The sequence below is a fragment of the Alosa sapidissima genome, chromosome 10 (assembly GCF_018492685.1).
Source record: "Alosa sapidissima isolate fAloSap1 chromosome 10, fAloSap1.pri, whole genome shotgun sequence".
In the NCBI taxonomy this organism is placed as follows: Eukaryota; Metazoa; Chordata; class Actinopteri; order Clupeiformes; family Clupeidae; genus Alosa; species Alosa sapidissima.
The window spans coordinates 3268304-3274303 of NC_055966.1; the positions used below are offsets into that span (position 1 = coordinate 3268304).

Here is a 6000-nt window from a genome sequence, read left to right on the forward strand (position 1 = left end):
ACTTTTTTAGGAAAGCCTAGCTATCTTTTAATTTGACAAGCAGTTCATTCGGATATTCACTTTTTAGACTTTTTAAGATATAGTTAAGAACAAAATTATTCATACCCCTGGCAAATATTGATTTTCTCTTGACCAATATGTTTGTTCTTAATTAAAATGACACTTGCATATACCAAAAGGTTGCAAGACAATGTGGTAAAAACATGGAATCAAAAAAAATGTTTTTTTATCTTTTTTAACATTTTTATTAAAAATTGCGTGTTCAAAATTATTCATACCCTTTTTAAACAATCACTGGAAACATCTTTATTTACCACCACAGCTCTCAAAATGGTTCATATAATACCCACTAAGCCACTTCATGTCTCCACAATGATTGTAGACTGCACCTTTTTAGCAGCAATCTGGGTTTTGAGGCAGGAACGATTATTTGCCATCACTTTGGCCTTGTGCTCACTTTTTTGACGGATTGAGGTCCGCTCTAAAATGTTGATATTGTTCTCTGTTAACCATTTCTTGCCTTGTTTGGCTGTATGTTTTGGATCATTGTGTGGTTTATTGTTCAAATGCTACCTTTTGGGGCAGCCATGGCCTACTGGTTAGGGCTTCGGCCTTTGGGCTTGCCGGTTCGACTTCAATAATTCACGGATTGGGATAAATGCAGAGACCAAATGTCGCTCACACAATCAAAAGATATACTGTACTTACTTACTAACTTACATACTATTGGGGCAGGTCTCTAGGCACACTGCCTGATCTTTTCCTCCTAGCCTCTTGTTTTAGTGTTAACGTTTACTTTGAGAAAGTCACCAGGTCCCCCTGGTTGAAAAACGTCCCAAAATAATAATTTTCTCACCCCCACAATTGAAATGGACATGGTGTCATTTGGGTTTAATGCTTCCCTTTTTATGCCAATCTCAGGCCATGTCCCTGGGTCAAAAAAATCCAGCGAAAGCTAAATTCTTTGTCCAGGTGTGCCCTTATAAAGGTTAAGCTGAGTTGTGCATCTTTCATCAATTCTGTGGTGGTGTCTTTTACTTAATGGGCATATTTATTAAAGTAATCTAAAAGTAATCCTAAAGTAATCAGATTACGTTACATGTTTTTGGTAATCCATCTGATTACGTTACTGATTACAAAAATTGCCATGTAATTTGTAGTCAGTAATGGATTACATTTCAAAGTAATCTGACCCAACCCTGATCGTAGGTAATGTCAGAGGTGGAAAAAGTATGAAAATATTGTACTCAAGTAAAAGTAGGCTACCAATACTTTGATGAAATATTACTAAAGTACAAGTTAAAATACCGATCTGAAAATGTAGGCTACTCAAGTAAAAGTAAAAAGTAGGCTAGTTCATTTAAAATATACTTTAAGTAAAAGTTACTTAGTTACTTTTTTTTTTGGGGGGGGGGGGTACCAGAACAACCAGTTTTACCAGAGACTTTCTAACGAGGAGATACAGCACTCAAAAAATCCTCCATAGTAATGCATGGGGTTAGTTTGTAACGCAGTTGTCTACACATATCACAACCCTTCCGCGGCAAAACGTCAACATGTGAATACATTGAGCCAATCATGTGGTGTGTTGTGAATACATTGAGCCAATCATGTGGTGTGCTATGAAGACATCGTGCCAATCATCTGTTGTGATCTCACCGCTGGAGCAAAATTGGTGTCGTGAACGCACACGCATTTCTGCCGAAATAGATGCCCGATAAGTGCCCAAAAAGCGTTGCAATATGGCCGCAGAGTGGAGGTACTTGCCTAAAAGGACTTTGGTCCTAGCTCGAGTTGCTGCAGCCAGCAGCTAAGGCAGCCATGTTCATGCTCCTAGTGTGTAGCAGGATTCACAAGAGGGACCCATGGAATCTGTTTAGAACAATGGGCCAAAATCACACCTGATACTGCGACTAATAAGTTTTGTCATACAGGAAATGTCTTGAAGCTGTCATTACATACAAAGGCTTTTCCACAAAGTATTGAAGAAATTTCAGTAGGCACGTTCAATACTTTTTTCCTGTGTCATTCCACTTTATTACACATAACTCTTATGTTTGGATTTTTTATATGTGTGTTAATAATGTGTGGTGAAAATTTCAAATAGACTCACTGGAAGTTTAGGGGACATTCCAGAATTAGAGGACATTTTGGCATTTACACTTCTTAAATAATTATTTTCTATTTTAACATTTTATGTTGAATATCTAAGAAATATAGGTCATAAACTACTAAATTATATGATTTGTCAAGCTAAGGCATCAACGGTACTTTTTCCACCTCATATGTTTTATTTGCTGTGTACATGTAGTTACGCAACCCTGTTACAAATACAAAATAGCATGAAAAAAGTAAATTTTTAAAATATTTTTCAGTAAATCATTTTACACTGAATAGTCATATGATTTCAGGTAAGATTGTTAATATATATTATATATGTTAATTAGACTAACTATCAAAGGCTTAATTATCTTCCATTTGAACAGTGACATACAGTTTTTCTTTATAATTCCAGTATCTATTCTCAAATATGCTCAGATACATTGTGCATATAATCATATAAGCTGTTCTAAGGACTATTGATGTAATTTTTTGTGTGATAGCAAAATTACTTACCATTATTTATCCTTGTTTTAATAAAAATGTTTTTGTAACAGGGTTGCAAATTGAGTCATAACATCATAAATCTGTAGAAATCCATTACAAATTCTGATATTAGGCCTATCTATTGCAAATAATCACAAATATCTAACCAAAATGTGTTTATTTTCAGCTGTAATTGAATCTCAACATGTATTTTAGCACACTATGCTGCAATGACGCTGTACTAACAGAAGAAAATCTGGCAATTTATTTAAAATATGTAAATAATGTTTAATTATACAAATAAATTCATTTTTATAATTTAACTCAGCATATTTAATCATAAATATATAATAGTTAACAAAAAATACCCTGATAACTATGATAATAACCATGTTACTTTAATTAGAGTAACAGGGTTAAGAGTAACAGGGTTGTGAATTAATGCTAATATAGCATCTACCAGAAGCTAGCTGTAAAATTTAGCTATTTTACCAAGGTCAAGGACCAATGTGGTTATACAAATACAGAAAATAAAAATTGAAATTATTCAACATTAATCTTAAAACATGAGTAACAGGGTTGCTTTACGTACTCAATTATCCCAGAAAAGTTTGAAAATATAAAATTGGAAGAGGACACTCACCTTTTGTCTACCCATGTTTTTTGAAAATGATTGGATGATGTCATTTCTTGTTTGTAATATGACATAATATTTTAACCCCTTTATCAGCCAGGCAAAAATGGTATTGGTAACAGGGTTGCGTGCACATTCGGGGACACAACTTCATGGCACAGTAAATAGTATTCAAAATAAAAGAAATTCTTTTTTACAGATACAATAGATGCGTATCCACAAAATACTGCAAAAGATAATATATTAAAGACTTATTTTAGCTGTTCAATTTGATTTAAAAGTTGGTCATCAGGAGCCGGGGACAGGATAAAAACCCCATTTTAAGGGGTGTTCCAGAACTAATCAGTATTTTTAATCATGTAAAGGAACCACTTTTCCCCAGCAGATTATTATGTTTTGCTTTATGACAGTTTCACTTGCAGGTTATGTGAACATTTTTGTTATTTTGGACTTGAGTATTTGAAATATCAGGGGGGGGACACCAAATGTCCTCTAATTCTGGAATGTCCCTTAGGCTAATTACTGAAAAAACATTTAAGCGTTCAATACTTATTTCCACCATATATTTGTTTTACCTGAATATTTTAACTTCCAAATTAAATGTCAAAATGAATGTCAGATGAAATGTAAAGTTTGACTGACTGGATTTTGTATACAACATAGTGAAAACTGTCTAAGGTCACTCTCCCTTGCTAAAGAGCTAAATGGTTTCCGCCTGCACGATTCATAGTCTATCTTTTTTTTATTTAGTTGAGCATCGCTAGTAGGCCTAGTGGACCGCTAATTGTTGTGCTGCTGGTGCAATGTCTTTTTCCAAGAAAGCCAAGTCAGGTTACCAAAAACAAAGGCCAAAACAGGAAAAAGAGAGACATTAAAATGAGGGGAAACAACTGCTAATAAACTTCTTTCCAAAGAAAGGTGAGCACAAACGTCAAAACACGAAATACCATGGTGTTTGCTTGAATATCTCCGCAATCATTAGTGCTAAAATGAACTGAGACAACCCATTGAAATAGCGGAAAATACATACACATGTAGGCTAATCTGATGCATCTCGTGATCCAGCTCCATCACTTTCAGAAAGACTGCATGGCGGCAGCTTAATTCATGTCCTGTTGTAGGCTAGCCTACATGCTGATCATTATGACTGTGTCTCAAATCGCGTACTTCTGCACTTACAATACCTAATTTGAGTGCATGAGGGTGTTCACACTGAAAATTCCAACGACACGAAGGGCGCTGCAAGTTCCCGGATGGTGCACTCATAACGGTCAGAGCCCGTTTACGGAGAGCCGGATCACTCCCTATTAACTCCATTGTACCTGTAATCTGTTGCAGTTCCGCTAGGGGCGATCACGAATAAGTGCAAAAACAATGGGGGTCTATGGAGCTAGACGGCTAAATTTGTCTCTTTCACCTGGATGTCGTTGAAAGATTTGATTGTGTTGCAAGCTCACTATGGATTATAGGTCAAAAGTTGAATGAACGAGTACTTACGTCCTTTCGATTTCTTACAGGTTGGGTCGTTGTTGCCCACAACACACTAGCTTTCTGCTAATGAATGACGTCATTGACGCATTTGAAAGGCTTTTTAGAACAAATAAGTGACTCAAAAAATATAATACTCAGCGGTGTGTATTTTCTCTGTCCCCTCTTTCGCATGCAACATTCAAATTTCTGGGCAAAAAATTATATCCCGAGAAAAGTGGATTTGAGGGGTACAGCTCCATAGACCTCCATTAATTCTGCACTTATTCGTGAACGCCCTCATGTGGAACCAGAAAAGGAACTGCAACCAGTTCAGAAACCGGAAGTTTCCCGAGAGTGGCGGTTCTCCCCTTATTAGACATTCTCTGTAACGGTCAAAAAGCTGAGTGTGCAATGCTGGACACTTTTCGCCCTTAACGGACGCCATCTTGGCCAAATAGCGGAAGGGGAGGGAGCGTTTTCAAACTCGTGGTAATCGCGGTTGAGAAAGCTGAAGCAGCAGCAGTGGAAAACAGACTTTACGGAGGTACAAGCAAGTTATAACATAAACGGTTCATGTTTTGACACAGTATGACCATGTCACTGTCGAATTGAGGACGCCAATAAAGTTATATTAAAATGTTTGCGATCGTCATTTCCGTGAAGTGTACGGAGTTAGTGTTTAATATGAGACAATACTATTTTGTTAAAATTTGCGCACTCCGCCAGTAAGCACACAGTGCACATAGTGTACTACACGAAAGTGTACTCACGTAAGTACACCAATTGAGACAGACTCTATCACTAGGCTAGGTTTAGGGCGTGATTTGTTTTCTCTCCCTTTCTGTTTTCATTAGTCTTAACTTTTTTTTAGTAACGGATGGGAAGTAACGGAACGGAAGTAACGGATGGGATTTTTGATGTAGCGAAGTACAATAGCCTACTTCACTCAAAATGTAATCAAGTAAAATGTAAAATACCGATTTTATAAACTACTTAAAAAATACAAAAAATACAAAATACACAGAAAAACTCAATACATTACGAGTAAATGTATTTCGTTACTTTCCACTTCTGGGTAATGTCATGTAAGAAAACTAGTATTGTTGGGCAATACTATAAGTGTCAAGTCCAGGGCAGCTGAGGTGTGACGATGACATCATCAATAAGCAAGGCTGCGGTTTTGCCGTCCAAATGAAGGGCTACGGTTTCAGATTTTTCCACCCTGGGACTAGATTTTCAAAAAAGTGCGGTTTCGGGCAGTGCTTTTATGGGATTCGTTTGGACGATCGGCCAAGACGAAGCAAAACCGG

At 36.7% G+C, this 6000-nt stretch overlaps 1 long non-coding RNA gene across 1 annotated transcript in view; it reads left to right on the forward strand.

Annotated features, from left to right (window-relative positions):
* LOC121720076 overlaps positions 1-5639 on the forward strand; it is a 22202-nt gene extending 16563 nt beyond the window's left edge. Inside the window, exon 3 of the long non-coding RNA XR_006034437.1 lies at positions 5627-5639. This is a non-coding gene — a long non-coding RNA (uncharacterized LOC121720076). The remainder of the gene's footprint in view (positions 1-5626) is intronic.
* Positions 5640-6000: the final 361 nt, after the last annotated feature.